The 9,863-nt window shown below is 48.4% G+C and overlaps 13 non-coding genes across 13 annotated transcripts in view; 5 read left to right on the top strand and 8 right to left on the bottom strand.

The window, feature by feature from the left end:
- Positions 1–27: 27 nt before the first annotated feature.
- On the bottom strand, positions 28–100 carry TRNAK-CUU (transfer RNA lysine (anticodon CUU)). The gene has a single exon. It is a non-coding gene; the product is annotated as a tRNA-Lys (tRNA).
- A 137-nt stretch (positions 101–237) lies between these two features.
- On the top strand, positions 238–308 carry TRNAG-GCC (transfer RNA glycine (anticodon GCC)). The gene has a single exon. It is a non-coding gene; the product is annotated as a tRNA-Gly (tRNA).
- A 244-nt stretch (positions 309–552) lies between these two features.
- On the bottom strand, positions 553–625 carry TRNAK-CUU (transfer RNA lysine (anticodon CUU)). Its single transcript has one exon. It is a non-coding gene; the product is annotated as a tRNA-Lys (tRNA).
- Positions 626–762: 137 nt separating this feature from the next.
- TRNAG-GCC (transfer RNA glycine (anticodon GCC)) lies at positions 763–833 on the top strand. The gene has a single exon. It is a non-coding gene; the product is annotated as a tRNA-Gly (tRNA).
- A 1,717-nt stretch (positions 834–2,550) lies between these two features.
- Positions 2,551–2,623, bottom strand: TRNAK-CUU (transfer RNA lysine (anticodon CUU)). The gene has a single exon. It is a non-coding gene; the product is annotated as a tRNA-Lys (tRNA).
- A 137-nt stretch (positions 2,624–2,760) lies between these two features.
- Positions 2,761–2,831, top strand: TRNAG-GCC (transfer RNA glycine (anticodon GCC)). Its single transcript has one exon. It is a non-coding gene; the product is annotated as a tRNA-Gly (tRNA).
- Positions 2,832–3,285: 454 nt separating this feature from the next.
- On the top strand, positions 3,286–3,356 carry TRNAG-GCC (transfer RNA glycine (anticodon GCC)). The gene has a single exon. It is a non-coding gene; the product is annotated as a tRNA-Gly (tRNA).
- Positions 3,357–5,073: 1,717 nt separating this feature from the next.
- On the bottom strand, positions 5,074–5,146 carry TRNAK-CUU (transfer RNA lysine (anticodon CUU)). Its single transcript has one exon. It is a non-coding gene; the product is annotated as a tRNA-Lys (tRNA).
- Positions 5,147–7,057: 1,911 nt separating this feature from the next.
- Positions 7,058–7,130, bottom strand: TRNAK-CUU (transfer RNA lysine (anticodon CUU)). The gene has a single exon. It is a non-coding gene; the product is annotated as a tRNA-Lys (tRNA).
- Positions 7,131–7,267: 137 nt separating this feature from the next.
- On the top strand, positions 7,268–7,338 carry TRNAG-GCC (transfer RNA glycine (anticodon GCC)). Its single transcript has one exon. It is a non-coding gene; the product is annotated as a tRNA-Gly (tRNA).
- Positions 7,339–7,582: 244 nt separating this feature from the next.
- Positions 7,583–7,655, bottom strand: TRNAK-CUU (transfer RNA lysine (anticodon CUU)). Its single transcript has one exon. It is a non-coding gene; the product is annotated as a tRNA-Lys (tRNA).
- Positions 7,656–8,107: 452 nt separating this feature from the next.
- On the bottom strand, positions 8,108–8,180 carry TRNAK-CUU (transfer RNA lysine (anticodon CUU)). Its single transcript has one exon. It is a non-coding gene; the product is annotated as a tRNA-Lys (tRNA).
- Positions 8,181–9,810: 1,630 nt separating this feature from the next.
- TRNAK-CUU (transfer RNA lysine (anticodon CUU)) overlaps positions 9,811–9,863 on the bottom strand; it is a 73-nt gene continuing 20 nt past the window's right edge. The window contains exon 1 of the tRNA in view: positions 9,811–9,863. This exon is cut by the window's right edge and continues 20 nt beyond it. This is a non-coding gene — a tRNA (tRNA-Lys).

Consider the following 9,863-nt stretch of genomic DNA (forward strand, 5'->3'; position numbering starts at 1 on the left):
AAGCAGTAAAAGGAGGCAATAAGAAACCGCCCAACGTGGGGCTCGAACCCACGACCCTGAGATTAAGAGTCTCATGCTCTACCGACTGAGCTAGCCGGGCTTCTGTTGACCACCGGCCCTGCGGAGCTGCACGCGGTCCAGTCGGCCGAAGGTGGCCATCAGACCCTGGGACTGGTGGACACCACAGAGAGAGACCCTGGGACTGGTGGACACCACAGAGAGAAAAGACACATCCAAGCATTGGTGGTTCAGTGGTAGAATTCTCGCCTGCCACGCGGGAGGCCCGGGTTCGATTCCCGGCCAATGCAAGCTAGTTCTTTTCCTTGTTTGTTGACATTCGCAGTGCACCTCGTTTCATCATTGACTCTGCAGACACTTTCAAAAACCACAGGGCTCACGCTGCTCTTCTTTGGCTCCCCATCCTTTTGGGCCTTCCCTTCATCATCCAGGACTAGGCAGTTTCTCATGTTTTGCAGCAGAAGGGGCATTTCACAAGGGGCCATCTGGGTTGACAGGAGTTAGCACAAGCAGTAAAAGGAGGCAATAAGAAACCGCCCAACGTGGGGCTCGAACCCACGACCCTGAGATTAAGAGTCTCATGCTCTACCGACTGAGCTAGCCGGGCTTCCGTCGACCACCGGCCCTGCGGAGCTGCACGCGATCCAGTCGGCCGAAGGTGGCCATCAGACCCTGGGACTGGTGGACACCACAGAGAGAGACCCTGGGACTGGTGGACACCACAGAGAGAAAAGACACATCCAAGCATTGGTGGTTCAGTGGTAGAATTCTCGCCTGCCACGCGGGAGGCCAGGGTTCGATTCCCGGCCAATGCAAGCTAGTTCTTTTCCTTGTTTGTTGACATTCGCAGTGCACCTCTGTCACGATTCCCCTGACCGCTGTCAACACTGGGTCAGGATTCCCACCGTGACCGTCACCCCTACGTCACGGATTGAGGTGACTTCAGGCCAACAGACGGCTATCACATGTGTAGGGGGGCTTATCTTAGTTATCCCTCCACTCCACGATGTGATAAAAAACCACACACAAGGCTATTGGCCTCTTGCTTACAGCAGGGGCTTATTCTAGGTATCCCACTGCTTTCAATATACCACAAACTGCAGGGATTTATGTATATCCCGCTTACAGTTCCACTTAACACTTGCAGCTCTCTGGCGCCCCCTTACTTTCAGGTCAGATTAGGTACTGCACCCTGGGTAATTAGTCGCCAGGAAGGCTGCCTGCTATGTACTGGCTATTGGGCACGCTGCAGCGACGCGGTAAACTACTCCCACTCAGGCAGGAACAATAATTATCAAACCCGCAGTTGCTTCAGCATAATCCAACAGTCAGCGCACTTTCGCTGCCACCAGCTTCGATTAAACGGGTCCGAAGCTAACCCAACACAACAGTAACAGTTGCGTTTTCCCTTCAGAAGACTTAGGGTACGGTTTTTAGATCATGGAGAAGAACTAACATATAATAGTATATCCCATTAAAAATTAGGCAGTTCGTTATCAAAAATATTTTATAAAAAAGTTACAAATGAGACAATTGCAAATATGTACATGGGTAATTATAACATAAAGGGAATAAAAGAGAACAGATAACACTCACATGTTAAAAGCATGACAAGCATCCAGGCTAGTGGAGTTTTTCCATATGTCCCAGCTCATTTGGACGTGCTGCTGGCTTCAGGAGACAAGCAGTCAGGAAGAGATCTAGCAGAGAGACTCGGCTGGGCAGCCTGCGACAACTTAATACCTTCCGGCTTTGACATCACAGAAGGGCTGGCTTATCCAGACCCTCCTCTCTCTACATTCTGCCTAAACTTTAAACTATTCTTTCTAATTTCTATAACTTCACTACAAAACACGCCATAGTTCTACCAAACTCATCATTCATCTCAGATTAACGTGGGCATTCTAATGAGATCAAATATGTCCTATCTGGGATACATATTTCCAGAGAAATCCCTACTTCTTTACCAGATGGAGTTAGAAGCTCGTGTTTCGCGGGTTGTGTAGATACACCGAGTGAGAATAAAAATATATATTTTCGTATTTCTAGCTTAAATCGTTGCCTAATATCTAACAAAAACTAAACAAAGAATCTTTCATGAATTTTTGGAGCCATTTTTCCAGTTCTGACTGGTGAAGGTGGGAGGGGTGAGGGACTTTCCTCTGAGCCTGGAATTTACGACCCAAGGCAATAAAACCCCCTTCTAGCATACAGTCTGTAGCCCAGAGAGAAACAAGTAGAGTCAGCTAGGGAAGGGGGGGTTTAGCCTACCTTATGAGCTGAAGAGCAACTAAACTTATATGATATTTCATACCATATCGTGACAACCTCGTTTCATCATTGACTCTGCAGACACTTTCAAAAACCACAGGGCTCACGCTGCTCTTCTTTGGCTCCCCATCCTTTTGGGCCTTCCCTTCATCATCCAGGACTAGGCAGTTTCTCATGTTTTGCAGCAGAAGGGGCATTTCACAAGGGGCCATCTGGGTTGACAGGAGTTAGCACAAGCAGTAAAAGGAGGCAATAAGAAACCGCCCAACGTGGGGCTCGAACCCACGACCCTGAGATTAAGAGTCTCATGCTCTACCGACTGAGCTAGCCGGGCTTCCGTCGACCACCGGCCCTGCGGAGCTGCACGCGGTCCAGTCGGCCGAAGGTGGCCATCAGACCCTGGGACTGGTGGACACCACAGAGAGAGACCCTGGGACTGGTGGACACCACAGAGAGAAAAGACACATCCAAGCATTGGTGGTTCAGTGGTAGAATTCTCGCCTGCCACGCGGGAGGCCCGGGTTCGATTCCCGGCCAATGCAAGCTAGTTCTTTTCCTTGTTTGTTGACATTCGCAGTGCACCTCGTTTCATCATTGACTCTGCAGACACTTTCAAAAACCACAGGGCTCACGCTGCTCTTCTTTGGCTCCACATCCTTTTGGGCCTTCCCTTCATCATCCAGGACTAGGCAGTTTCTCATGTTTTGCAGCAGAAGGGGCATTTCACAAGGGGCCATCTGGGTTGACAGGAGTTAGCACAAGCAGTAAAAGGAGGCAATAAGAAACCGCCCAACGTGGGGCTCGAACCCACGACCCTGAGATTAAGAGTCTCATGCTCTACCGACTGAGCTAGCCGAGATTCCGTCGACCACCGGCCCTGCGGAGCTGCACGCGGTCCAGTCGGCCGAAGGTGGCCATCAGACCCTGGGACTGGTGGACACCACAGAGAGAGACCCTGGGACTGGTGGACACCACAGAGAGAAAAGACACATCCAAGCATTGGTGGTTCAGTGGTAGAATTCTCGCCTGCCACGCGGGAGGCCCGGGTTCGATTCCCGGCCAATGCAAGCTAGTTCTTTTCCTTGTTTGTTGACATTCGCAGTGCACCTCTGTCACGATTCCCCTGACCGCTGTCAACACTGGGTCAGGATTCCCACCGTGACCGTCACCCCTACGTCACGGATTGAGGTGACTTCAGGCCAACAGACGGCTATCACATGTGTAGGGGGGCTTATCTTAGTTATCCCTCCACTCCACGATGTGATAAAAAACCACACACAAGGCTATTGGCCTCTTGCTTACAGCAGGGGCTTATTCTAGGTATCCCACTGCTTTCAATATACCACAAACTGCAGTGATTTATGTATATCCCGCTTACAGTTCCACTTAACACTTGCAGCTCTCTGGCGCCCCCTTACTTTCAGGTCAGATTAGGTACTGCACCCTGGGTAATTAGTCGCCAGGAAGGCTGCCTGCTATGTACTGGCTATTGGGCACGCTGCAGCGACGCGGTAAACTACTCCCACTCAGGCAGGAACAATAATTATCAAACCCGCAGTTGCTTCAGCATAATCCAACAGTCAGCGCACTTTCGCTGCCACCAGCTTCGATTAAACGGGTCCGAAGCTAACCCAACACAACAGTAACAGTAGCGTTTTCCCTTCAGAAGACTTAGGGTACGGTTTTTAGAGCATGGAGAAGAACTAACATATAATAGTATATCCCATTAAAAATTAGGCAGTGCGTTATCAAAAATATTTTATAAAAAAGTTACAAATGAGACAATTGCAAATATGTACATGGGTAATTATAACATAAAGGGAATAAAAGAGAACAGATAACACTCACATGTTAAAAGCATGACAAGCATCCAGGCTAGTGGAGTTTTTCTATATGTCCCAGCTCATTTGGACGTGCTGCTGGCTTCAGGAGACAAGCAGTCAGGAAGAGATCTAGCAGAGAGACTCAGCTGGGCAGCCTGCGACAACTTAATACCTTCCGGCTTTGACATCACAGAAGGGCTGGCTTATCCAGACCCTCCTCTCTCTACATTCTGCCTAAACTTTAAACTATTCTTTCTAATTTCTATAACTTCACTACAAAACACGCCATAGTTCTACCAAACTCATCATTCATCTCAGATTAACGTGGGCATTCTAATGAGATCAAATATGTCCTATCTGGGATACATATTTCCAGAGAAATCCCTACTTCTTTACCAGATGGAGTTAGAAGCTCGTGTTTCGCGGGTTGTGTAGATACACCGAGTGAGAATAAAAATATATATTTTCGTATTTCTAGCTTAAATCGTTGCCTAATATCTAACAAAAACTAAACAAAGAATCTTTCATGAATTTTTGGAGCCATTTTTCCAGTTCTGACTGGTGAAGGTGGGAGGGGTGAGGGACTTTCCTCTGAGCCTGGAATTTACGACCCAAGGCAATAAAACCCCCTTCTAGCATACAGTCTGTAGCCCAGAGAGAAACAAGTAGAGTCAGCTAGGGAAGGGGGGGTTTAGCCCACCTTATGAGCTGAAGAGCAACTAAACTTATATGATATTTCATACCATATCGTGACAACCTCGTTTCATCATTGACTCTGCAGACACTTTCAAAAACCACAGGGCTCACGCTGCTCTTCTTTGGCTCCCCATCCTTTTGGGCCTTCCCTTCATCATCCAGGACTAGGCAGTTTCTCATGTTTTGCAGCAGAAGGGGCATTTCACAAGGGGCCATCTGGGTTGACAGGAGTTAGCACAAGCAGTAAAAGGAGGCAATAAGAAACCGCCCAACGTGGGGCTCGAACCCACGACCCTGAGATTAAGAGTCTCATGCTCTACCGACTGAGCTAGCCGGGCTTCCGTCGACCACCGGCCCTGCGGAGCTGCACGCGGTCCAGTCGGCCGAAGGTGGCCATCAGACCCTGGGACTGGTGGACACCACAGAGAGAGACCCTGGGACTGGTGGACACCACAGAGAGAAAAGACACATCCAAGCATTGGTGGTTCAGTGATAGAATTCTCGCCTGCCACGCGGGAGGCCCGGGTTCGATTCCCGGCCAATGCAAGCTAGTTCTTTTCCTTGTTTGTTGACATTCGCAGTGCACCTCTGTCACGATTCCCCTGACCGCTGTCAACACTGGGTCAGGATTCCCACCGTGACCGTCACCCCTACGTCACGGATTGAGGTGACTTCAGGCCAACAGACGGCTATCACATGTGTAGGGGGGCTTATCTTAGTTATCCCTCCACTCCACGATGTGATAAAAAACCACACACAAGGCTATTGGCCTCTTGCTTACAGCAGGGGCTTATTCTAGGTATCCCACTGCTTTCAATATACCACAAACTGCAGGGATTTATGTATATCCCGCTTACAGTTCCACTTAACACTTGCAGCTCTCTGGCGCCCCCTTACTTTCAGGTCAGATTAGGTACTGCACCCTGGGTAATTAGTCGCCAGGAAGGCTGCCTGCTATGTACTGGCTATTGGGCACGCTGCAGCGACGCGGTAAACTACTCCCACTCAGGCAGGAACAATAATTATCAAACCCGCAGTTGCTTCAGCATAATCCAACAGTCAGCGCACTTTCGCTGCCACCAGCTTCGATTAAACGGGTCCGAAGCTAACCCAACACAACAGTAACAGTAGCGTTTTCCCTTCAGAAGACTTAGGGTACGGTTTTTAGAGCATGGAGAAGAACTAACATATAATAGTATATCCCATTAAAAATTAGGCAGTGCGTTATCAAAAATATTTTATAAAAAAGTTACAAATGAGACAATTGCAAATATGTACATGGGTAATTATAACATAAAGGGAATAAAAGAGAACAGATAACACTCACATGTTAAAAGCATGACAAGCATCCAGGCTAGTGGAGTTTTTCCATATGTCCCAGCTCATTTGGACGTGCTGCTGGCTTCAGGAGACAAGCAGTCAGAAAGAGATCTAGCAGAGAGACTCAGCTGGGCAGCCTGCGACAACTTAATACCTTCCGGCTTTGACATCACAGAAGGGCTGGCTTATCCAGACCCTCCTCTCTCTACATTCTGCCTAAACTTTAAACTATTCTTTCTAATTTCTATAACTTCACTACAAAACACGCCATAGTTCTACCAAACTCATCATTCATCTCAGATTAACGTGGGCATTCTAATGAGATCAAATATGTCCTATCTGGGATACATATTTCCAGAGAAATCCCTACTTCTTTACCAGATGGAGTTAGAAGCTCGTGTTTCGCGGGTTGTGTAGATACACCGAGTGAGAATAAAAATATATATTTTCGTATTTCTAGCTTAAATCGTTGCCTAATATCTAACAAAAACTAAACAAAGAATCTTTCATGAATTTTTGGAGCCATTTTTCCAGTTCTGACTGGTGAAGGTGGGAGGGGTGAGGGACTTTCCTCTGAGCCTGGAATTTACGACCCAAGGCAATAAAACCCCCTTCTAGCATACAGTCTGTAGCCCAGAGAGAAACAAGTAGAGTCAGCTAGGGAAGGGGGGGTTTAGCCCACCTTATGAGCTGAAGAGCAACTAAACTTATATGATATTTCATACCATATCGTGACAACCTCGTTTCATCATTGACTCTGCAGACACTTTCAAAAACCACAAGGCTCACGCTGCTCTTCTTTGGCTCCCCATCCTTTTGGGCCTTCCCTTCATCATCCAGGACTAGGCAGTTTCTCATGTTTTGCAGCAGAAGGGGCCATCTGGGTTGACAGGAGTTAGCACAAGCAGTAAAAGGAGGCAATAAGAAACCGCCCAACGTGGGGCTCGAACCCACGACCCTGAGATTAAGAGTCTCATGCTCTACCGACTGAGCTAGCCGGGCTTCCGTCGACCACCGGCCCTGCGGAGCTGCACGCGGTCCAGTCGGCCGAAGGTGGCCATCAGACCCTGGGACTGGTGGACACCACAGAGAGAGACCCTGGGACTGGTGGACACCACAGAGAGAAAAGACACATCCAAGCATTGGTGGTTCAGTGGTAGAATTCTCGCCTGCCACGCGGGAGGCCCGGGTTCGATTCCCGGCCAATGCAAGCTAGTTCTTTTCCTTGTTTGTTGACATTCGCAGTGCACCTCGTTTCATCATTGACTCTGCAGACACTTTCAAAAACCACAGGGCTCACGCTGCTCTTCTTTGGCTCCCCATCCTTTTGGGCCTTCCCTTCATCATCCAGGACTAGGCAGTTTCTCATGTTTTGCAGCAGAAGGGGCATTTCACAAGGGGCCATCTGGGTTGACAGGAGTTAGCACAAGCAGTAAAAGGAGGCAATAAGAAACCGCCCAACGTGGGGCTCGAACCCACGACCCTGAGATTAAGAGTCTCATGCTCTACCGACTGAGCTAGCCGGGCTTCCGTCGACCACCGGCCCTGCGGAGCTGCACGCGGTCCAGTCGGCCGAAGGTGGCCATCAGACCCTGGGACTGGTGGACACCACAGAGAGAGACCCTGGGACTGGTGGACACCACAGAGAGAAAAGACACATCCAAGCATTGGTGTTTCAGTGGTAGAATTCTCGCCTGCCACGCGGGAGGCCCGGGTTCGATTCCCGGCCAATGCAAGCTAGTTCTTTTCCTTGTTTGTTGACATTCGCAGTGCACCTCGTTTCATCATTGACTCTGCAGACACTTTCAAAAACCACAGGGCTCACGCTGCTCTTCTTTGGCTCCCCATCCTTTTGGGCCTTCCCTTCATCATCCAGTACTAGGCAGTTTCTCATGTTTTGCAGCAGAAGGGGCATTTCACAAGGGGCCATCTGGGTTGACAGGAGTTAGCACAAGCAGTAAAAGGAGGCAATAAGAAACCGCCCAACGTGGGGCTCGAACCCACGACCCTGAGATTAAGAGTCTCATGCTCTACCGACTGAGCTAGCCGGGCTTCCGTCGACCACCGGCCCTGCGGAGCTGCACGCGGTCCAGTCGGCCGAAGGTGGCCATCAGACCCTGGGACTGGTGGACACCACAGAGAGAGACCCTGGGACTGGTGGACACCACAGAGAGAAAAGACACATCCAAGCATTGGTGGTTCAGTGGTAGAATTCTAGGTATCCCACTGCTTTCAATATACCACAAACTGCAGGGATTTATGTATATCCCGCTTACAGTTCCACTTAACACTTGCAGCTCTCTGGCGCCCCCTTACTTTCAGGTCAGATTAGGTACTGCACCCTGGGTAATTAGTCGCCAGGAAGGCTGCCTGCTATGTACTGGCTATTGGGCACGCTGCAGCGACGCGGTAAACTACTCCCACTCAGGCAGGAACAATAATTATCAAACCCGCAGTTGCTTCAGCATAATCCAACAGTCAGCGCACTTTCGCTGCCACCAGCTTCGATTAAACGGGTCCGAAGCTAACCCAACACAACAGTAAGAGTTGCGTTTTCCCTTCAGAAGACTTAGGGTACGGTTTTTAGATCATGGAGAAGAACTAACATATAATAGTATATCCCATTAAAAATTAGGCAGTGCGTTATCAAAAATATTTTATAAAAAAGTTACAAATGAGACAATTGCAAATATGTACATGGGTAATTATAACATAAAGGGAATAAAAGAGAACAGATAACACTCACATGTTAAAAGCATGACAAGCATCCAGGCTAGTGGAGTTTTTCCATATGTCCCAGCTCATTTGGACGTGCTGCTGGCTTCAGGAGACAAGCAGTCAGGAAGAGATCTAGCAGAGAGACTCAGCTGGGCAGCCTGCGACAACTTAATACCTTCCGGCTTTGACATCACAGAAGGGCTGGCTTATCCAGACCCTCCTCTCTCTACATTCTGCCTAAACTTTAAACTATTCTTTCTAATTTCTATAACTTCACTACAAAACACGCCATAGTTCTACCAAACTCATCATTCATCTCAGATTAACGTGGGCATTCTAATGAGATCAAATATGTCCTATCTGGGATACATATTTCCAGAGAAATCCCTACTTCTTTACCAGATGGAGTTAGAAGCTCGTGTTTCGCGGGTTGTGTAGATACACCGAGTGAGAATAAAAATATATATTTTCGTATTTCTAGCTTAAATCGTTGCCTAATATCTAACAAAAACTAAACAAAGAATCTTTCATGAATTTTTGGAGCCATTTTTCCAGTTCTGACTGGTGAAGGTGGGAGGGGTGAGGGACTTTCCTCTGAGCCTGGAATTTACGACCCAAGGCAATAAAACCCCCTTCTAGCATACAGTCTGTAGCCCAGAGAGAAACAAGTAGAGTCAGCTAGGGAAGGGGGGGTTTAGCCTACCTTATGAGCTGAAGAGCAACTAAACTTATATGATATTTCATACCATATCGTGACAACCTCGTTTCATCATTGACTCTGCAGACACTTTCAAAAACCACAGGGCTCACGCTGCTCTTCTTTGGCTCCCCATCCTTTTGGGCCTTCCCTTCATCATCCAGGACTAGGCAGTTTCTCATGTTTTGCAGCAGAAGGGGCATTTCACAAGGGGCCATCTGGGTTGACAGGAGTTAGCACAAGCAGTAAAAGGAGGCAATAAGAAACCGCCCAACGTGGGGCTCGAACCCACGACCCTGAGATTAAGAGTCTCATGCTCT

Source organism: Ranitomeya imitator, chromosome 2 (assembly GCF_032444005.1).
Source record: "Ranitomeya imitator isolate aRanImi1 chromosome 2, aRanImi1.pri, whole genome shotgun sequence".
Classification (NCBI taxonomy): domain Eukaryota; kingdom Metazoa; phylum Chordata; class Amphibia; order Anura; family Dendrobatidae; genus Ranitomeya; species Ranitomeya imitator.